Source organism: Equus quagga, chromosome 2, assembly GCF_021613505.1.
Source record: "Equus quagga isolate Etosha38 chromosome 2, UCLA_HA_Equagga_1.0, whole genome shotgun sequence".
NCBI classification, from domain to species: Eukaryota; Metazoa; Chordata; class Mammalia; order Perissodactyla; family Equidae; genus Equus; species Equus quagga.
The window spans coordinates 62,298,633-62,322,564 of NC_060268.1; the positions used below are offsets into that span (position 1 = coordinate 62,298,633).

The following is a 23,932-nucleotide window of genomic DNA, read 5'->3' on the forward strand; positions in this document are numbered from 1 at the left end:
TTTTTTGTTTCAAGTGTGAGGGCATCCTTGATCATTTCTTGTAGGGGAGGTCTCATGGCGATAAACTCCCTCAGCTTTTGTATATCTGGGAAAGCTTTTATTTCTCCATCGTATCTGAAGGATAGTTTCACTGAATAGAGTGTTCTTGGTTGAAAGTTTTTGTCTTTCATTATTTTGAATTTATCCTTCCAATCTCTCCTATCCTGTAAGGTTTCTGCCGAGAAATCCACTGAAAGCCTGATAGAGATTCTTCAGCCTTGCTGCCCTTAACACTTTTTCTTTGTCGTTGACTTTTGCCAGTTTTACTATTATATGCCTTGGAGAAGATCTTTTAGCATTGGTGTAATTAGGAGTTCTATTGGCTTCATGCATTTGTAAGTCCGATTCCTTTCCCAGCTTTGGCACGTTCTCAGCTATTATTCCTTTGAACAAGCTCTCTGCTCCTTTCTGTCTCTTTTCTCCTTCTGGAATACCTATAATCCTTATGTTGCTTTTCCTAATTGAGTTGGATATTTCTCTAAGAGTTCCTTCATTTAAATCTTAGTTCTCTCTCCTCCTCCACCTGAAGCATTTCTGTATTTCTGTCCTCTCAATCGCTAATTCTTTCTTTGGTGCTGTCAGCTTTATTTTTTCAAGATTCTAGATTATTTTTTTAATCCCATTGATTGTGTTCTTCATATCTAGAATTTCTGCTTGGTTTTTTTTTTTTTTATATAGTGTCAGTCTCTTTGGTGGAGTATTCCTTCTTCTCATTGATTTCATTCTTGAGGTCATTGAACTGTCTTTATGAGGTTTTTTTTTATATATAACTTGTTGAGTTTCTTTATAACAGCTATTTTGAATTCTGTGTCATTTAGATTATGAATTTCTGTGACTTCAGAGCTGGTTTCTGGAGACTTGCTATTTTCCTTCTGCTGTGAATTGTTAATGTAGTTTCTCATGGTGTTTGATGACCTGATCCTTTGCCAGCACATTTGTGGTGGTATCAGGTCACAGATTCCACCTACTATTGCTGGGAGGAAGCAGGAGCTGTGTTTCTGATCCCACCCCATCTGCTGGAAGTCGTGGGGATATGACGGGTGCTCCTACCAGCCAGGAAGACATTCATGTGTGGGCTCAGGGCTGCCACCTCCTCTTACAGTCACACTGAGGTGCATTCCCACTTGTGGGGCTGCAGCGGTACTATGAGTGCTCTTGCTGGCTGGGAAAGCGTGCACTTGTGCCGCCACCTCTTCTTACCGTTGCACCAGCCACTATACTTGGTGGGCAGGGCTTCTTTGTATGTTCCGAGCCTGGGCCACTTGTTTTGACCACAGTGGCATGGTGGGCTCTCCCACCAGCCAGGAAAGTATTCGCATGCAGGCTGAAGGCTGCTGCCAGCTCTTCTTACAGTAATGCCTCAGCACATTCCTATTTGTGGGACCGCAGCTGCACTATGGGTGCTCCTTCCAGCTGAGAAAGCATTCATATGTGTGCACAGGGCTGCTGGGGAAGGGTAGAGGAGTGCTTACCTATCTCCACTACTTCCCCAGGGGCCTAGTCCATCCATCACCTTCAGATGTATAGCTGTGTGGGTCTCTCAGGCATCCTGTTGTGCTGTTTGTGTCTCCTCCACTGGTCAATGAATGTCCACTTAGTTGTAGTTCAAAGGGGGAGAGATAAAGGGAACAGCTCACTCTGCCATGTTGCTGATGTCACTCCTTAGGGCACCTTCTTTTTTTCTTTTCTAGTGAAGAAGATTTGCCCTGAGCTAGTATCCTTTGCCAGTCTTCCTCTTTTTTTGCTTGAGGAAGACTAGCCCTGAGTTAACATCTGTACCAGTCTTTCTCTATTTTGTATGTGGGATGCCTCCACAGCATGACTGATGAGTGGAGTAGGTCCATACCCAGGATCTGAACCCATGAACCCTGGGCCGCCGAAGCGGAGAACGTGGAACTTTAGCTACTTGGCCATGGGGCCAGTAGGCCACCTTCTTAATTTCAATACATACTAAGCTCTCCATCCAAAATTTCTTCATTATTCTTTGGCAGCTTACCATTATTTATGGATGATTAGCAATATGACTCTTTATGTCTCCTAACAAAGAGCCTAAATATATTTACACAAAATTTCATTTCTAAAAGAAATTTTAGAATAGTGGGTGGAAAATTCATTTGATTTGCTTACGTAGAGATGGCTATTTTCATATTCTGGTTTTGGGTGAAGCAACATTTTATCTACCTTTTATTTTATAGAGGTGGTTTGATGCACTGTAATCTTTAAAATGTTACTAGATAATGTTAATTTCTGTGAACTTTTTTTGATGCCTCAGTGTCTGGAAACTGTAGCATCCTCTTTGATATAATTTAAATGTAAAAATTCTATTACATGGAAACTTTTGAAGACAGCTGGAAGTATAACAATGATTGGTACAATAATAAAAATGAGGTTCTCTTGATTCTTTTAAAAAGAGAGTGAAAAACCCCTCTGTGGTTGTGGACATTAAAATATAGGAGTGACTGAGGGGCCAGCCCCATGGCATAGTGGTTAAGATCAGCACGCTCTGCTTCAGCAGCCCAGGTTCTTGGGTTCGGATCCTGGGTGTGGACCTGTGCCGGTCATCAAGCCATGCTGTGGCAACGTCCCACATAAAAATAGAGGAAGATTGGCACAGATGTTAGCTCAGAGCTAATTTTCCTCAAGCAAAAAAAAAAAGAGGGAGATTATTGGCAACAAATGTTAGCTCAGAGCCAATCTTCCTCACACACACAAAATATATATATATGTATATATAGAAGTGACTCAAGTACATGCAGTGCCATAGAGAGACAGATGAAATTTACTGACTTACCAAAAGCTTTTGACAGGTGCATCTTTAGGAGTCAGATTTAAATTGTTAAAGCAGCCTTTGTTTAGTAAATTGAACATCTGCTGAGAAGCTGACATGGAGCAATAAACATACAGATATGCAGTAGGCGCTGTTTAACGGGGGTGGAAACTAAACTGGCCTTAGTGAACTGTTACAGCGACCACACACAAATGGCTTCAGTTAGAAAGGATATGGTTCCAGACATAAGTCATATATTTTTCCAAATGTGTTTCTGGGGAAACTAAACCTAAATTCTTGAAGCAGGCCATTTCACTTCTAATTGAATGTAATATTAGGAAAACAAAAGGCCTTAAGGCAAAACCTGTTCCTCACGGAGGTTTTTTGTTTTCCATTTCAAGTTAGTGCAGTTACAGATTGGCTTTTTTTTAACATCTCTGATTGTTTTAAATAAAGTATAGCGGTGTGAAATTTTTGCTACATTTACTAGCACAATAGAGAACAGTTGTTACCCTTAAAAATAAGTAGTCATCGAGTTTCACTTAAATGCAAATAGTTGGCTGAATATGATTTCAAAAAATAACACCTAAGGTAAACTTAAGAATTAGATAGGTTAAATAATATGAAAAAGATGTTCAGGAGAGAGGTAGTACCTTTGTACTTAGATTTTTTTAATTTAAATTAATTCCTGTAGTATATGGATCTGAATGTTTTGTGCCACGTGTGTGTAGGACAATGGAAGCCTATAGTACTATTGTATTAGTTCAGGTAAGATGGATAAACTCTTGCAGAAGAGTAGGATTAATTCTGAAATATTGTGTTATCTGATTTACATCCCTGCTTTACTTTATCCTATTTATTCAAACAAAACAACTGATTTTTTCCATCATAATAAGGGTGGAAACAAATGATTATGTTTTAGTTTTTCATTTTCAGAATGCTTCTATGCAGTAGAAGTAGAGTTAATCACATATTTTCCCTCCGTGGCATTCTCTGGCTATAAACGTGTTCTTAAAAAAGAAGAAAAAACTTGAAGGAAAGTTCTGTTATGATGCCATTAAGTAGACCTCAGGATTTTCTCTTCAGTTAGGTGGGATTGTGGTTGTTAGCAGATGAGACGCCTCTGCAGATGAGGCACTGCCTAGAGGAGCTGACACTGAGGCTGTTGATCCCGCCAGGATTCTGTGTCAGGAGTGAGCTGAAAAGTTTGTCACTAGCTCTATCTTAAAAGTAGCCAGAATAAGCAAGAGGATTTTTACAGACTGTAAAATCCAAACTAAATATCCTGGAAAAACTTCGATGATTTAAAGGTTTTTTGTTTTTCAGAAATTTTTAAAACATGAACATGCAATAAAATTGACTTTCTCTGTGTAGAGTTGATGGGGTTTAACATGTGTGTAGATTCATGTAACCATCATCACAGTCAGTACTCAGACAGATCATTATTAGTTCATAAAACAAAACTCCCTCCCACTAACCGTTTGTAGTTGTTCCCCTCCCCCCTGCACTGGTAACCCCTGGGAACCACTCTGTCGTTTTAGTTTGTCTTTGCAAAAATGGCCATTAAATGGAATCATATAGCGATTTGGGATGGTTACACATGCATTTACTCAGCGTAGTGCCTTAGGATTCATCTAAGTTGTTTTGTATATCAGTATTCCATTCCTTTTTATTGCTGAGTAATATTTGGTTGTGTGAATGTACTGCAGTTTGTTTATCCATTCATTCATTGAAGAACTTTGGGTTGTTTCAAGTTTTTAGCTATTTTGAATAGAGATGTTACAGACATTCCTCTCCAGGCTTTTGTGTGAATGTGAGTTTTCATTTCTCTTGGGTGGATATATAGTAGTGGGATTGCTGCAGCATATAGGAAGTATGTAACTTAACTTACTAAGAAATTGCCAAACTGCTTTCTGAAGTGGCTGTGCCACTTTGTGTTCCCATCAGCAATGTATGATAGTTCTAGTTGTTCTGCTGACTTGTCAGCACTTGGTATGGGCAATCTTGGTAGTTTTAGCATTCTAATAGGTTTGGAATATCTAATAATGGTTTTTTAAAAGGTTTTTTATTTTTCCTTTTTCTCCCCAAAGCTCTCAATACATAGTTGTATATTGTTAGTTGTGGGTCCTTCTAGTTGTGGCATGTGGGATGCCGCCTCAGCATGGCCCGATGAGCAGTGCCATGTCCATGCCCCGGATCCGAACTGGCAAAACCCTGGGCCGCCAAAGTGGAGTGTGTGAACTTGACCACTCGGCCACGGGGCTGGCCCCTGGTGATGGTTTTATTTTGCATTTTCTTAATAGCTAATGATGTTGAACATCTTGTCATGTGCTTTTTTGCTATACAAATATCCTGTTTGGTGAAGGGTCTGTTCAAATCTTTTGTCCATTTTTTAAAATTTTAGACTTATAGAAAAGTTGCAAAGATAATACAGAGAGTTCTTCTATATTCCTTACTCAGCTTTCCATGATAACATCTTACAAAATCAAAACCAAGTACATTTGTCAAAACCAGGAAACCAACATTGATACCCTACATTAACCAAAATCCAAATTTAAGCTCGAATTTTGCCAGATTTTCCACTAGTCTCATTTTTCTATTCTAGGATCTAATTCAGGATTCCGCACTGCATGTGTCATGTCTCCTTAGTCTCCAGTGGTGTGTGGCAGTTTCTCAGTCTTTCCTTGTTTTTCATGACCTTGATAGTTTTGAGTACTAGTACTAGTCAGATATTTTGTAGAACGTCCCCCAGTTTGGGTTTTCCTTGTGTCTTTCTTATGATTAGACTGAAGTTCAGGGTTTTAGGGAAGTATATCAGAGGTGATAATGAAGTGAAATGCCCTTCTCATCACATCATATCAAGGAGTACATAACAACATCACTTGGTTAAGATAGTGTTTGCTAGGTTTGTCTACTGTAAACTTATTATTTTTGTCTTTCCATCGTCTGTTCTTTGCAAATGAGTCACTAATTCCAGCCTACACTCAAGAGGGTAGGGTTATTAAGCTTCATTTTACGGATGGGGATGTATCTACATACACTGTTAGGAATTCTTCTGTGAGGAAGTTTGTCCTTTCTCTTCCATTTGTGCATTCATTCATTTATATCAATACTTCTTTTCTACCTTGGCTTATAATCCAGTACTATGTTATTTATTTTGTTGCTAAAGTTATTCCAATGTTGACCCCTGTGTCCCTTTGACATGTCCCCGTCCTTTTCTTTTTTGAGTGTGTCTTTGATTTCTGGCACTACAAGAGGCTCCAGGCTCATCTTGTATTTTCTCCACTCTACTCCGAGAATCAGTCATTTCTCTGAACTCTGGTTTCTTGTATTGGAGAATTGTGTTTAGAGATCAATGTTTGGGTACTGGGTGTACTCCTTGCTATTGGAGTGTCACTGTTTCTAGGCACTCTTAGAGGTCAGAGCTAGGAATTATCTATCTGTATACTAATCCATGTATCTATACATATCTGTAATTGTTTCTGTATTTATTCATCTGTATTATATATTAAGCAGTATGTGTGTTAAGTTCATACCAATGTCTGTAAAGCAAGTTCAGAGTTGATAACCAGTACCCCCATGAGAAATAAATTTACCAACTAGAGTACAGTGTTTATGTACAGGTCCTTTTGTATTTAGCCTTAAGGTTTCCATTCAAAACACTGTTTTCCAAAGTTACTTAGACCAGCTCATTTTCCCCCTACTCCCTCCAGTGGGGTTATGCCATTCATTTGTAATACAGTCAGATTCATTTGTCACAGACTGCATTCTGTCTTGAAATTTCCTCAGCATCTTAGTTGATTTTTAAAATTTGCATACATTTAAATTTGCATACAAAATTTACTTCTTGTGATGAACAGTTCTCTGGATTTTGACAAATGCACAGGATCATTATCCACTACCCCAGTACCATATAGACAATTTCATCACTCTAAAAATTCTCCTGTTAAAAGGTTCTGGACCCAATTACAGTGAGCATATTTGTCTGTGAGCAGTGGGAGAAGTTCCCTAGTTCCCCACATCAATAAGCACTTCTTGGACACCATCTGGGTGTCCTACAATTCAACTCAATTCTGAGACTGCCTACCCAGAGATAGCATCAGGTTAAGGGCTCAGTCCTGTAAGACTGCCCCCCATGTCCCCTCCTCCTGCCCCCGGCCTCCCCACTTCACACACCATTTGAGAGCCCAAGTTGTCATCTGTGCTTCTGACCCACCAGCTGTGGATCAGAGGTTCCAACAACCCCCTCCTTGGGTTAGACTAATTTGCTGTTGTGGCTCATAGAACTCAGAGAAACATTTTACTTACTAGGTTACTGGTTTTTATAAAAGGATACAACTCAGGAACAGGCTGATGGAAGAGATGCATAGGGCAAAGTATGGGAAGAGAGTGTGGGGCTTCCATGCCTTCTCTGAGCATGCCACTCTCCCCAAATCTCCGTGGCTCACCAACCTGGAAGCTCTCTGAAACCCCTCCTGTGGGGTTCTTATGGAGGCTTTAATTTTGTAGCCTTGCTTGATTAAATCATTGGCCGTTGTGGATTGATTCAACCCTCTAATCACATGGTTGGTTCTCCTGGCAACCAGCCCCCGTCCTTAGGTGCTTCCCAAAAGTCACTTCATTAACGTAAACCCAGTTGTGGTGGAAAGGGGCTTGTTATGAATAACAAGGCAGTCATTTATTTGACTTTTAAGGCTCTGAAGCAGTTACAGGAACTGAGGACAGGGGACCAAATATTATAACAAAGGATGCTCCCAAGCTCTTATCACTCAGGAAATTCCGGTGGTTTTGGGTGCTGTGAGCCAGGAAACCTAGGACAAAGACCAAATATATATGAGAAATAACTTTGGTCGTCTAGATGACCAAATACATGTGTTTCTTATAAATCACAATATCGCACCTGTGCTTTTGCTTTGTAGTCAGCCATTCCTGTATCCCCCAATCCCTGACAACTGCTAATCTCTTTTCTTTTCATATAGTTTTGCCTTTTCCAGTGTGTCATCTGAATGCAGTCTTATAATCTGTAGCTTTTTGGATCTGACTTCTTTCACTTAGCAAAGTGCATTTAAGATTTATCCATGTCATTGCATGAATCAAATAGTCCATTCCTTTTTATTCCTGCAGAATATTCTGTTGCATGGGTGTACCACAATTGGTTTTTCCATTCACCTTGTTGAAATAACTTTGTCGGCCAAGATGAAGCTGCTCCTGCCTGGGGGGCCCTGTCAGTAAACCAAAACTTATTGTATCCCTATAAATACTCCACTTGACCAGAAATCAGTATATCTAGTCATTCCAACCCCCAGACACCAAGCCAGCTCTGGGCTTTCTCACCCCAAACATGGTCGACTATGTGGCCCTAGCCAATCAGATATTTTCTGTTTTTCTCTTCCTTGTTCTTTATTCTTAATCCTATAAAAGCTTGCTGCCTTCCACACCATTTTGCAGTTCTCTGAATGGAGACTGTCCGCTTCTTTTCTTCAATCATTTTTTTTAGCAACCTGTTGAAGGACATCTTGGTTCCTTCCAGTTTTTGGTGATTATGAATAAAGCTTCTATTAAACAATCATGTACAGATTTTTGTGTGAATATGAATTTTCTGTTCACTTGAGTAAATATCTAGGAGTTCATTTGCTGAGTTGTATGAGAAGTGTAAATTTAACTTTATAAGAAACTGCCAAACTGTTTTTCAAAGTTACTTTGCCGTTTTCCATTCCCACTAGCAATGAGTGAGAGTTTGTCTTGCTCCACATCTCTGGCAGCATTTTGTATTGCCAGGTTTTTTGGATTTTAGCCATTCTAGTAGGTGTGCTTTTGCTTATATTTAAATTGGATTGTTTTCATGCTGAGTTTTGAGAGTTCTTTATATATTCTGGATACAGGTCCTTTTGTTAGATGTGTAATTTTCTGTAGCTTGTCTTTATATTATCTTAGATATCTTTCTAGAACAAAAGTTTTAATTTTGATGAAGTCCAATTTATCACTTTTCACTTAATGGGTTATATATATTTTGGTGTCATATTTAAGAACTCTTTTCCTAGCCCTAGGTGACAAAGATTTTGTCCCTTTTTTTGCAAAAGTTTTATAGTTTTATACCTTACATTTGGGTTTATGATCCATTTTGAGTTAATTTTTATATGAAGGGAGAGGTTTAGGTCAAAGTTCGTTTTTTTCATTGCATGTGGATGCTCACTTGTTCCAACACCATTTTTCAAAAAGACTGTCCTTTTTTCATTGTATTGTCTTTGCACCTTGGTCAAAAATCAGTTGGCCATGTTTGTATGGAGCTGTTTGTAGACACTCTATTCTGTTCCATTGATCAGTGTATCTGTCCCTTCGCCAACATCATACTGTCTTGGTAACTATAGCTTAAAGCCTTAAAATTGAATAGTGTGGTTCCTCCAACTTTCTTCTTTTTTTAAATTTGTTTTTAATAGTTCTGGCTACTTTAGTTCCTTTGCCTTTCCATATTAATTTTAGAATTGACTTGTCTATAACTACAAGAAATCCTGGGAGTTTGATTGGAATCTCATTAAATCTATAGACCAGTTTGGGAGAGATTGACATCTTTACTATTTTGAGTTTTCCAGTCTGAACAAAGTATGTCTTTATATTTACTTATATCTTCTTTGACTTTTTGTTCCTTTCGGTTTCATTGATTTCTCCTCTTTATTTCGTTCCTTTTACTTTTTAATTTACTATTCTTGTTCTAGTCTCTTAAGATGAACGCTTAGATTACTAATTTTAGACTTTTCTTTTTTCTAATATAAGCATTTAATGCTGTAACATCTCTGAGTACTGCTTAGCTGCATCCCACAACTTTTGATATGTTGTCTTACTTTTCTTCAGTTCAGAATATTTTGTTTCTCCTTGAGACTTCCTCTTTGACCCATGGATTACTTATCAGTGTGTTTTAAAATGTCCTAGTGTTTGGAGATGGTCCTGTTATTCTGTTATTGATATCTAGTCTGATTTTATTATGGTCAGATAACATCCTTTGTGTGATTTCAGTTCTTTTAAGTTTGTAAAGATTTGTTTTATGATTCATTGTTATTAGTTTTCTATTGCTGCTGTAACAAATTACCACGAACAGTGGCTTAAATAGTAGAAATTTATTATCTTACAGTTCTGGAGGTCAGAAGTTTGCAGCCCGTTTCAGCGGACTAAATTCCGGTTGTCAGCAGGACTGCATTCTTTCTGGAGCCTCCAGAGGAGAATTTGTTTCCGTGTTCTTTCCGCCTTCTAGAGCTGTTCGCTTTCCTTGGCTCATGGTCCCTTTCAGCAATGGCCTCATTTACCAGTAGTGTTATATTTAAAGAATGTTTCTTTCTACTATTCTTTTCTGACTTTCTTTTAGTTGTTATGTTTAAATCTTTTACATTTAATATAATTATTGATATATTTAGATTTGTGTCTACCATTTTCTTCCTTTTTACCCCCATTTGTTGCCTCTGTTTTTTGTTTCTGTGTTTTCCCCTTCCTGTCTTCTTTTGAATTACTGAAAGTTTTTTTTGTTTTTTGTTTAGGTATTCCTTTATAATTTTATTGATTGTGTTTTTAACTATATCTTTGTATAGCTTTTTTTTAGTGGTTGCTCTAGAGATTACAGTATACTTAACTTTTCACAGTCTACTTGGAATCAATATTTTACTACTTCAAGTGGCACGTAGAAACTGTGCTACCATACAAACTTTTCACTCCCCTCCTTTATGCTGTAGTTGTGTTATATATTATTTGTATTATGTACATATTGCAATATATACATTGAAAGCTCCATCAGACGTTTATACTTTTTGCTTTCAAGTCTCAAACATATTTTAAAGAACTTAAGAAGGTAAGAATAGTCTATTATATTTACTCATATATTTAACAATTAGGTTGCTTTTCTTTCATTCCTGTGTTTCAAAGTTTCCTTATGGTGTCATGTATCATCTGTTGGAAGAATTTCCTTTAGCAACTTTTTTCAAAGCACTTCTGCTGTCAACTTCTCTTAGTTTTCCTTCATCTAAGAATATCTTTATTTCACTTTCATCTCCAAAGAATATTTTTGCTGGATGTAGAATTCTGGGTTGAAGTTTCTTTTCTTTCAGTACTTTAAAAATGTTCCACTTCCTTCTGGCCTGCTTGTTTTCTGAAGAGAAATTCACAGTCATTTGAACACTTTTCCCCCTATAAGTAATGCTAAATTTTTCTGGTTCCTTTCGAGATATTTTTATCTTCAGTTTTCTAAAATTTTATTAGTGTGTGTCTGGTCATAGATTTCTTTGTATTTATTTTGTTTGCATGTTTGCTGAGCTTCTTGAATCTGTGTGTTTATATCTTTCATCAAATTTGGAAAATGTTTTCTTAAAATATTTTTATTACACTGATCTCTTTTCTCTTGCTGGGATTCTAGAGTCACAAATGTTGACCTGAGGCACTCTTCTTTTTTTCCCCATCTTTTTCTCTCTTTTGTTCACATTGGATAATTTCTATTCGTCTATATTAAGTTCACTGACTTTTTCTTTTTTCATCTCCATTCTACTATTGAGCTCCTCTAGTGAGTTTTTAATTTTGATTATTGGTATTTTTCTACTTCTAAGATTTGCATTTAGTTCTTTTTTTATATCTTCTATCTCTTTACTAAGCCTTTCTGTTTTCCATTTGTTTCAAGAATGTTTGTTCTTACTTGGTGAAGCATTCTATGATAGTTGCTTTAATATCTTTAATATCTGCCTCAGATAATTCCAGCATCTCTGCTTTTTTGATGTAGGCATCTTTTCCCATGTAAGTTGAGATTTTCCTGGTTCCTCATATGCCAAGTAATATCCTGAACATTTTGAGTATTATGAGACTTGTTTAAATCCTACACAGAATGTTGATATATTTGTTTTAGTAGGCAATCAATTCAGTTAGGTTCAGACTGCAAGTTGCTGTGGGTTGTGGTTACAACATCAGTTCACTTCTCAGAGTCTTTGCCTGCTCTTTGGTTCTGTCCCACATATGCACCACCCGTTGACCAGTCTGGAGTGAGGTGGGGTCTGTCCCATAGTTTAAGTCTGAGAGTCTGTGTATGCTTATTTGGACCAGACCCACACATGTGCTGCTTGCAGGTGAGCCAAGGCATTGTAAACAACTTTGAAGCATTGCTTTCTCCAGCTCCTCCCTCTCTGGGATCTCCCAGTAATTTCGGATTCCCTGGGACTACCCTTTTCCATTCTCCAGTCAGAAAGATGGGGTTTAGTTTATCCCTCTCTAATGTGCACTCCTTACAACTGTGCCCATATTCAGGGCCAAGTGGCAGGACAACTTGAGAAAAAAGAGGGAGAGAGAAAAAAGCAGCAGGGATTCACCACATCCTCTTGGGACCACAGCTCTTTGGATCAGAGAGGAAGATGTTCCCCTCCCTCAGAGTTTTAGGGTCCAGATGGCCTCCATTGCCATACCTGCCACAGGAGGCTAAGCTTGAGAGGACGGGGGGCCACGGAGGGAAGCTGGGGAAGGATTTCCACACTTTGTTGTGAGTGTTAGGAGATTCGTTCCCCTCTTAGAGTCAGCACTAGAGGGCTTCTCTGGAGGAGTTCTCTGTGCCAATGCCCTCTTCTGGGTTTGGGGCTGTATTAAGTTCAGGCTGGAGGATCCCAGTCAGAAACGAAATGCTCTTTCAGTGATACTTCAAATTCTGGTCTTCTTACCCAATCTGCTTGCTACAGTTTGCTTTTCATGGTCCTCAGATAGCTGCTTAATGGATTCCATCCAAGTCTTGTAGCTACATTGACTCAGAGAGACGGGTTGGAGTGTGATTACCTCATTTTATCCAGTGCTAGAACCAGACTTAAAGGTTTTTAATTTTGTTTCTCCAGGAGTTTGACAAGAAACTGAAGTTTTGATCAAATATATTTTGAGTTTGAAACCAGACATGTACTAGAGTTTAGATTCTTTCATTTGATTAAGGTAAGACTGTTTAATAAAATTTAATTATACCCTTATTATACATTTTTAAACTTAATTTTAATGTGTGCTTTATTAACACATTTTAATTTTTCAGTCTACCTGAGATTCTGACCTCAGGAAATATTTTCATGCTTCCTTTGCTATTTGAATAGCTAATGTTCCATGTAACAACTTCCAGATATGAGGGGGACATGTGATTATATGTTTGCTGAAGGTGTTATGTATTGATAATCAAATTTGTTTGCCTAGTGCAGGAGTCAATAAACCAAGGCTCACAGGCCGGTCACCTGTTTTGGTAAATAAAGTTTGATTGGAACATATTCACACCCATTCATTACGTATTGTCTCTGGCTCTCTTACCACTATAGTGGCAAAGTTCATTAGTTGCAGCAGCTTCCGTATGGCCTGCAAGTCTAAAATCTGGCCCTTTAAGAAAAGCATGCTGACCCTTGGCCTAGAAGACCAAATCAGGGTGTCTTACTATGCTGTATAATTATAACATGTGAAGTGATAGCTAACTGATTTTAGTTGTTATTAAGTGTTGTCATGTGTGAAAACTGATTAGAGGTTTCGCATATGCGTGTTAGTGTGTGTGCTCCTACCCTAGGCCAAACATCTTGAAGTAAAGAGTCTGTATTATTTCTTAGGAAGAGGTATTAGCTTTCTGAAATGATTGATTTTAAAAATAAGACAGTTCTGTGAGCAGTTAAATACAAAGTGTTTATTTCTAAGTAGAAGTCTTTATTTTGCTTAGATTTTCAAAAATTAAAGTTTGTATGATACTTGTCAAGCTTGTTACTACTCTAAAAAAATATTCACACAAATGTATTTAATTATATTTTGCCTTTCCTGGTAAGTTTAAACAGAAGTAGAAATATTTTGAGAGTAATGATAAATGTGTTTTTAATATCTGTCCTAGTAATATGAATGGTTTAGAGTATATGAAGTTTTAAATGAAAACGTTGTGATATAAAACTATGTTTAGTGGTTAAAGTTGAAATTATGTTTCTTTATGAATTTTATACTGAATCACTCATACCTATTTGTGATTCCTAAAATTACGAATGTTTAAAAAACATAAGATAGAAGGAGAAATTAAGCCTAGAAAGCCTATAAAATGTTTGCTAGGCTTCTTAGGAATCTCTTGGCTGAAGAAAGCGTATTTTTAAAGCATGACATATAAATTAGAATTTCCAAGGAATATCAAATAAAGGAATTTCTCTGTTTTGGAAACCAAAATCTGGAAAAAAAATTTTTTGGTAGTTTTAACAAAATAAGTTTCTGAAATCTTCATCTCTTAAGAACTATTTGATTTGAAAAACAGCCTCTTTTATGTCATGTGTAACTTGAGATATTTGGTTTCCTAATAGACTTGTATGAGGTATCTTTGCTTGTGTTCTTATAAAACAAGTTTGACTTTTTAAAATTACTTTTTAAAGGGGGAAATCTGGAAATTTATCTGTAAGAATGTACTTTGCATCATTTTATTCTATCATGCATTTAAATCAGTATAGATTTAGAAGTAGAGTGTTAGATATTTGAATTATGAAAGATGAATAAAATTAAGCTGCAGAAGAATTGATGGAAATCTTGATAGCTTGAATATGTGAATGAGCCCACCGTAGTAAGTTTAGTTGCGGTCTAAACTGAGTTGGGTTTGGAAAGTATCTATCTGATTCATAGACTGAGACTTATGAGTAAGAATTCCCTTTTAAATGGTGGATGATATAGAAAGGTACTGCTAAAGCTTTTTACTTCTATTGAAATCATATCTTGAGAGATCTTCTTAAAATTAATCTTCCCTGACTTATGTTTCAGTGTGGTCCTTAAAAGTAAAAGGAGAAATAAACTTATAGAAATGTTTTCAATTTGATATTTTTCTTCCATACAAACTTAGATTAGTTAGACTTTTCTAGGTCCTCATAAAATATTTCACTTTAAAAATCAAATACTGAGTCATTGCCAGTTTGACAGTGTCATTGAAATTAAATGTGTGTGTTGAAGACAGGGGCAGAATTTCTTCTTTAAATTAAATATGCTACTTGTCTTTTAGAGTAGTATATATAGCTGGTTAAGGAAGGGCTTGCATGGACTTGTTTTGGAGTTTTTTCTGTTCATGTCTTTGAAGGTATTCATACTGACAATGTAACTAGGATGTCAATGTCTTAGTCCATTTGGGCTGCTATAACAGAATAATGTAAACTGGGTAGCTTATAAACAATAGAAATTCATTTTTCACAGTTCTGGAGGCTAAGAAGTTCAAGATTGAGGTGCCAGCAGATTTGGTGTCTAGTGAGGACCCACTTCCTGCTTTTTCACTGTGTCCTCACATGGCAGAAGGGGCAGGGGAGCTCTCTGATGTCTCTCTTATAAAAAGGGCACTAATCCTATTCATGAAGGCATGAGCCCTGATCACCTTCCTAAGGCCCCACCTTCAAATACCATCATATTGTGGGTTAGGATTTCAACATGAATTTTGGAAAGCATTCAGTCTATAGCAGTCAACTTTTTAATTTTGTAGACCCTGATCAATATCACTGAGTAGCCTTTAGGGCGGTACAGAAACTAGTTTGGAAATGAACCTCCAATGTTTATTTGCAAAGGAGATAATGTGAAAAAATCTTGCTTTAATTGACCACTCTAGGATTTTCTTTAAAAAACTTTGTGATATATTTTTTAAAGTTGTTTTTTTATACACAGTCATTTTATTTTCTACCAAATAACTTTGGGTGGGGGGAGAATTTTATTCAGAGAATTGGCTATCAGGAAGGGGATACTTAGATTTAAAAGAGAGAAACAAAAGCTTTTTTTCTCTCTTTTTTTTAAGGAACTTTTTATTTTGAAATAATTTTAGATGTACAAGTAAGTTCTAAAGATAGTACAGAGTTTTGTGTTCATTCAGCTTCCCCTAACGTTAACATCTTATATAACCTTGGTACTGTGATCAGACTAAAGAATCAACATTGACTACTCAACTACAGACTTTATTAGAATTTCACCAACTTTTCCACTAACATCCTTTTTCCAGGATCCCACATTACATTGTTTGGCGTATTTCCTCCATTTCCTCCAATCTCTGACAGTTTCTCAGTCTTTCTTTGTCTTTCATTACCTTCACACTTTGGAAGACTACTGATCTGGTATTTTGCAGAATGTCAGTCAATTTGATTTTCTGTGATGTTTTCTGATAGTTAGATTGAACCTACAGATTTTAGGAAAGAATACCAGAGAAGTGGTGTGTCCTTCTCACTGTATGATATCAGGGGTTACGTGATGTCAGTATGTCTCATTACTGATGATGTTATTAACCTTGATCACTTGATTATAGTGGTGTCTGCCAGATTTCTCCACTGTAAAGTTACGATTTTTCCCTTAATTAATAAATATTTTGGGAAAAATGCTTTGAGGTTACATAAATTTCCTGTTTCTCCTTAAAGTTTTGGCCACTAATTTTAGCAATTATTGGTGGATCTTGCCTGCAGCAATTATTTCTCTGATGTTCTGATGGTGATTTTCTATTCCATTCCTTCCTTCTACATTTATTAATTATAATTCGTCTGTAAGAAAGAGTTGCCCCTCCCCATATTTAATTATTTCACTTATTTATTTACATCAGTGTACACTCATGGATTTTTATTTTATTCTTTGCATTAGAATCAGTACTACTGATATTTATTTTGTCGCTCAAATTGTTTCAGCTTTGGCCACTGGGAGCCCTTTGAAGTTTGCTTCTGTGTCCTTTCAGTGTATCCGTTCTTTTTGTTTTAAGCAATGCCCCTTACTTTCTTGCTCTACAAGATACTCCAGGCTCATCTTGTGTTTTCCCTGCCCCAGGCCTGGAATCACCCACTTCTCCAAGGAGCCAGGTTCATCTTATTGGAGAAGAGTATGTAGAAACCAAAATCTGGGTTCTAGATGTGCTCATTGCTGCTGAGGTGTTACTACTTTGAGGTCTTTCAGGGGTCAGAGCTAGGAAATGTATGCTTGTATACTAACCCACATATATATAGCCATCTATGGTTATTTCTGTACGTACTATCTGTATATACATAATGATTTAGTTCATACTGATACCTCCAAGTCCAATCTAGTACCACAGAGATTATTCTAGCATTCCATTTTTGCTTATATGTAACTTCTTTCTCCCACAGTAAGAAATCTGACTCTCATTGTCTACAGTATATTTACATATTTGCTATGTATGTATAGTAGTTTCAAAATTGCTATCCCATACTCTTGTGAGAAACAAATTTACCAAACAGAATACAGTGTTTGCGTATAGTTCTTTTTATCCTTTATTCTCGCGGTATCCAGCCAAAGTGCTCTTTTCCAAAGTCAGTTAAGTCAGGTCTTTTATTCCTTATCTCTTTCAATCTGCTATGTCATTCATTTGTAACACAGTTAGATTCATTTGTCAGTTTGCATTCCGTCTTCAATTTCTTGACACTCTGGCTTGTTTGATTTTTTAAAATTTGTATCCAGTAAAATTCACTTTTTTTTTTTTTAAGATTGGTACCTGAGCTAACAACTGTTGCTGATCTTCTTTTCTTTTTTTCCTGCTTTTTCTCCCCAAGTCCCCCCAGTATATAGTTGTATATTTCAGTTGTGGGTCCTTCTAGTTGTGGCATGTGGGATGCCACCTCAGTGTGGCCTGACAAGCAGTGCCATGTCCATGCCCAGGATCCAAACCAGCGAAACCCTGGATCGCTGAAGCAGAGCACATGAACTTAACCACTTGGCCACAGGGGCGGCCCCAAAATTCACTTTGTGTTGCACAGTTCTTTAGGGTTTGCATAGAGTCATGTGTTTACCAACAACAGTTCCATCACCCACCTAATTCCCTTGTATTGCCCCTTTGTTGTCAATCCCTCTTTCCACCTCCAAACCCTGCCAGTCACTGATGTGTTTTCCATACCTATAGTTAGCCTTTTCCAGAATTTCATATAAATGGAGTCATATAATATGTAGCCTCTTAGGACTTGGAGTCTTTCACTTAATAAAACGTATTTAATATCCATCTATCTGTTGCATAAATCATTAGTTTGTTCCTTTTTATTTCCCAGTAGCATTCCATTAATTACCACAGTTTATCCATTTACCTGTTGAAGGACGTCTGGGTTGTTTCCAGCTTTGGGCAATTGTTGATAAAGCTACCACAAACATTTACATAAAGGTGTTTTGTTTTTTATGTGGTTTTTGTTTTTGTTTCATTTAGATAAATACCTAGGAGTGGGATTATGCACCTTATTATAATTGTATATTAACTTTATAAGAAACTGCCAAACTTTTTTCCAAGAGGCTCTACGATTTGCATTTCTACCACCAGTGTATGAGAGTTCCTATTGCTCTGCATCCTCGTCAGCACCTTCGTATTGTCAGTTTGTTTTTATCTTTTAGCTGTTCTAATATATGCGTAGTGGTATCTCATTTTAATTTGCATTTCCCCAGTGACTAATGATGTTGATATGCCATTCATATATTTTTGAAGGGTCAGCTGGTCCCTTTTATTGCTCTTGATTTTCTCCTTTCATAATCAACCAGGTGGGTAGAGTCTTCTCCAGTATATTTTTGATTGAACTAATTGCCATCATCTCTGAATATTTGGCTATATTTTATAATAAAATACACAGTTCCATGTATGAGTTTTGATTTTCTGTGCTTATTACGATGGAATGAATATATGGTTTTTGTATAGCTGAGTATCTGAATGATAATTTCATTGTCCAAAGCTAGGTTGCTTTATCAGAATCTTTTCATAGATGACATCTGTGACTGAAAAACATGCCAGGCAAGGTGAAGTGTGATCAGTTCTGCTAGTGCCAAAGGTTGGCTTTGGATTGGCAGATGTGTTTTTAGAAAAAGAAGTTTTAGGGTCTTAGGTGAGATCTTTTCCCCTTTGACTATCAAATGAGCAAAGAAAACCTGATACTTTCTTGGGATGTCTGTCAACATTTGCAGCTTTCGATCTGTTCTTATAAATAATCAGTTAATATTAGGTGAAAGAGATTAGAAATGAATGCTTTTAAACTTGGGCTTCTTTACATAAGCATTTAAATTGACAGATAGCTTAAAAATATATTGCTTCATTGAGCTGAATTAATAAAAATGAGTGGAATACTCATCACCTATTTTCTGGCATTTCAAAGACTGTTGCTAAAAAAACCCATAATTCAATAACTCCTTGAATTCTTAGCTTACACTTAGCTTTTATCAGAATGGAATTAAGACATATCAAGTTTTAATGACTGATCTTTTACCCTATTGGAGCTTTATATTTACTAATTCTGTTTTATAAAGACCTACATTTAATCTATTAGAATATGTGCTAGGATACCATATTGTTTAAATAGATTTTTTCTGTTTGTTTGCTGTATAAAGTCCTTTTAAGAACTTACCATGGGGGCCGGCCCCATGGCCGAGTGGTTAAGTTCACACACTCTGCTTCGGTGACCCAGGGTTTCACCAGTTCGAATCCTGGGTGCAGACATGACACAGCTCATCAGGCCATGCTGAGGCGGCATCCCACATGCCACAACTAGAAGGACCCACAACTGAAATATGCAACTATGTAGTGAGGGAATTTGGGGAGAAAAAGAAGGAAAAAAAAAAAGATTGACAACAGTTGTTAGCTCAGATGCCAATCTTTAAAAAAAAAAAAGAACTTACTATATTATGTAAAATATATGCTTAAATTGGGAAAATACTGTATGCCTTAAAGGATAGCATTCCTGTCACATCGTTTGGGTAATTAGGATTGATTCTGTTGACAGAGATTCTAGGTAACTAGGTGAGTTATCCCCTATTTCAGCGAAGAAAGCCAAAACAGTATTTATTTACATATTCAGATTCTGAAAATAATGTTAGTATTAGAAGTCATTACATAAATGGGAAGATGACTTTTTGTCTGCTTTAGAATGAGCACGTCTCTTTGACTATACCATTTCATAGAGTGGTTATATCGCTGACGTTTCTAGTGGCTAAACCCAGGTTTGTTTTCATGACAATGATAACATTCTTTGCGTTTAAACCAGCGAGTTTTAAATTGGAAAGTTCAGGCCTTCCTACAGTAGCTGCTCTGGTCACAGCACAGAACTTATATTGTCCTACCTTCTCAGGCTCTCTTTGTAAATAAGGTATAAATAAGACAGTGTTTTCCCAGCCTTGTGGAAGGGAAAAAAAGTACTATGTATGTATATATTTATACTATAAATATATATTTTATTTCCTTCTTCCTTTTCCTGAACAGCAGGGAAAAAAAAGAGGAAAGTGTGAGTTTTCATTTCTTTTTTAAGGTCTTGGTGGGAGTGTACTTCCTTATTTATAGAAGACTAGGAAGTCACGTGACTTTGTGTCTTCAGTTGTATGCTTATGCTTTAGAGCCCGAGACTAAGGAAGCGGCAGCTACAAGCAGCTGTACTTGTTGACAGTGTCAGCTGTACCTTACAGTGCTGAGATCAGCGTTTCTGAAGTGGGGGAGTGGAGGGAGGATGGAGTTTAACTTCTTTTGAGCAGCTTTTGTTTGATTGACTCCAAGTGAGGCACTTTGTTTTCCATGTTATTTAACTTAATCCTCACAATTAGCCTACTATGTATACGATTACCCACATTTTACAAATAAAGACAATTTCTCCAAGGTCACACAGCTTGTAGTGGCAGAGTGAGGATCTGAACCTTTGTTTTCTGACCTAACAGTCCACACTTTTATCCACTATACTCTACTGCTTCTCCTAGAGGGTGAAAATTATTAGAAATTCTCTCTAAACTTTTAAGCCTCTGGGAAGGAAACTAATAGATAAGACTGAGATTATCTCAACATTATGTAGTGTTTCCTTCAACCTTAATGGCGCTTCACTTTTTGGAAAACCTATTTTATACATGATATATGAGGGAACTGACAGCGTAATATTCATTAATGCTAATCTTATGACCAAGTCTCCATTTGATGCCTCAGAAAGGATTCTCTAATGATGTTAGTGATAACTAATAGCTTTCTTGAAAATAAAAATCATCTATGAATCAGAAATAATACATGTCTGCATTGCTGTTAGCAGTAAAAATATTCAGCCCAAAAATTCACATTTGCGGTAACTTTTTAATAGTCTAATTAAACTCTTAGAAATGATACTCAGTATAACATTTGCAAAGCCAACTCTTGTATAGCTGCAAATAATGCTTTAAACTGTTTTGTCAATAGACTATTTTATGGTAGATCAATAAATTCCATTTGCACAGTGATTAAACTGTCTTTATCTTAATGGTATTTCACTTTGTAGTAATGTTATACTGTCAGAATTAACGACTATATGTAGAATTGTTGTCAGTTGTGAGAGTTTTTCTTAACATTTTCATTATATTACTGGTCTTATTGTACACTTAATGTAAATTTATCTATGGGCCAGTCATTAGTTATTTAGTATTTATTTCTAGCATATTAAAATTCTCAATAAATACCGAAAATATTTCAAGTGTGATAAAACTGTATGGGAAATTGTTTCTGTATATATAAATAGTCAAACTCTAGACCTTTTGTTTAAAAAGTACTAAATGTTGGGCCAACCCTAGTGCCTTAGTGGTTAAGTTTGGTGCACTCTGCTTCAGCAGACCGGGTTCTATTCCCAGGCATGACCCTACACCACTCTGTTAACAGCCATGCTCTGCTGGTGGCCCACATACTAAAAAATAGAGGAAGATTGGCACAGATGTTAGCTCAGGGCAAATCTTCCTCAGCAAAAAAAAAAAAAAAAAAAAAAAGCTAAATGTTAGTTGACATTTGTTAAGGAAGAAGTCCAGAATTTATTATTCTTTTATTACATTCCAGGGCAAAGTATGTTGCAATACTCAATAGGAGGATAAAAAAAGCATTACCTGAATCTGTCTATTTATTTATCTTCTTATGTACTTGTTTCGATGTTGCGGGTAGATCAACAGGCAGTAAGTTGAAATGGGAAGCACAGCCTTGGAAATCAGTAGAGTTGAGTTCTGATGTTGGTGCAGCCAATACTAATTGTGTGACTTTGGACGAGTCATTAAATTTCTCTAGATCTAAATTTTGGTGTGCGTCTGTAAATAAGGTAGTTGGACTGTGGTTTCCAAGATTATTCCCTGTGATTCTTATGCCAGAAATTATGTCAGTAGCAAACCTAACATAAAAAGTTTGGTTGGTCTACTTTTCTTTTGTGGTTCTTAACCAATAAATAGGGATTTTTGTTTTTTGTTTTTAGAACAGGCATCCCCAGTGCAACTGTGCTGGTGAATTTAAGTGCTTCTAGTACTATATTTCCCTATAGTAATGCAGTATATGTAAAATTAGCCAGATATTTTTTAAGATTTTCTTTTCCCCGTTTTTGCAGGAGGGAGCTAGGGAAGGGTTCGATGTTTGGCTCTCTCTAGGCTTGGCATAGTGCAGAGTAAGCCCTTCGTTCTGGGAATGCCTGCAGTGCAGTAGGCATCCTTGCATCAGCTCTCGTGGAATTCCCTGTCTTCTCACTTTTTTTGTAATATGGTGGTGGTGGTGATGGTAGTGTTTCCTAACATTTATTGAGTACTTTCTATGTACCTGGGGTTCATCTAAACAGTTTACGTACATTAACTCACTTAATCCTTGCCTGTGAAGTAGTTATTCTTTAAACCCATATGGTATATGAAGAAACTGAGGTATAAACAAGTTAAATAACTTCCTTAAAGACATAGTGTTAAGTGATAGAACCAGCATTCAAATCCAGAAGGAACAGTTAAAATCCTACACCCTTAACTACTATTCTGTACAGCTTCCCAATGTTGTATATGTGAAGCTTCAGATTTTTCTTGGTCTTAAGGCCCTAAATGCATCAAACCTCACCCTCTTAAACACACACACACCCCCTATTTCAATTCTTTGTTATTAGATATAGTGATTAAACTATCTTGTGATCGTGGCATTTTCTGTCATTAAACTCCTTAGCTTTAGATGAGTTGAATAAGAATTAGCTGTTTGACACAAATATCACTTTTGTTCCAAATTATTAACATTTTAGAGCTACTCTATGAGTAATAAACATGATTTTGGCAAAGTTCCAAATACTGCTTTTGTTGGAAGTGTCAAACTAGGTAGAATTCTGAGTACTGTCTTAAGATAAATAGACATTGCAAATGGAGTATTTCTATAAAGATCTCATAAACCTTCTGGTCTATTTAAACCCTCTCTGTCTTACAAATGTACAAATGCAGAAGATAGGAAAATCTGAGGCAATAATATAGCCCATCAGTCACTTTTTAAATGTAGCAGTTTTATTTTGTCCATATTGTTTATTGCCAGTCAGTTTAGGAATAATGGGGTCTTCAGAGTATAGCCAAATTGTCAAGCAGGAAAGTTGACACTAACATGAATTCCAGCTCCTTATGAAAATCAAAACATGGCTACATGGAAACATTATAGGGACTTCATGTTCATGCATATTCCTAATCTGTAAATCAGGACTTTTAATACAGACTTGATGTTTTCAGCAAGAGTAAGCCTGCTAACTAATTAGTATATTCTTGTTAGGTGTCAGTAGAAAAAGAAAATAAATTTTAAAAATATATGTATTTATATGCAGACATATATAAAATTATTGCCTAATTAAATCTTTGGTGATTAATTATTTAAATATAATTTGAGTCAGTGGACCATCTGTGAGCAAGAAATAAATTTGTTTTGCTAAGTGACTAAGAGTGTGGGGAATATTTGTTACTGCCCCAGGCCTTGATTATCCTGACTAGGCTAATTTGTATGTTCTACAGTAAGAGTATCCGATTAATCATTAGAGACTCCCTTTATATAAAAGGATACTTTGGGGAGAGAATATCAGTATTAGTGAAGCCCTATAACAACACAAGTCACTAGTCTTAAATATTATCTGCTCATTATAGAGCTGATACTAGAGTAGGTGGTCAGAGGAAGCTTTTAAAAACATAGTATTCAATACAATGAACTGTTAGATAACTAAATCAGGGGAGTCAGCAACTTACTTTTTTATGACAGTAAAAAATGGGGTAATCTTTTTTGAACAAAGGCTTTGGGTCAAACATAAGCCCTTCAAGAAGCATTCTTCTACAAAGAGTGTAAAAGGCAGAAAATAAAAGTTAAAGCCAAAATTAATGAAGTAAAAAGCAGAAGTACAAAAGAAAGAATCAACAAAATGGGTACTTTTTTTTTTTTTAAGATTGGCACCTGAG

The 23,932-nt window shown here is 36.5% G+C and overlaps 1 protein-coding gene across 2 annotated transcripts in view; it reads left to right on the plus strand.

Annotated features, from left to right (window-relative positions):
- LOC124235817 (D-glucuronyl C5-epimerase) overlaps nucleotides 1–23,932 on the plus strand; it is a 130,701-nt gene that overhangs the window by 48,355 nt on the left and 58,414 nt on the right. The window contains exon 2 of one of the 2 annotated variants that reach the window (XM_046654287.1): nucleotides 12,649–12,739. The exons of the other annotated variant lie outside the window; for it this stretch is intronic. The gene's annotated coding sequence lies outside the window, so the exon portion shown is untranslated. The remainder of the gene's footprint in view (nucleotides 1–12,648; nucleotides 12,740–23,932) is intronic. 2 annotated transcript variants of the gene reach the window in all.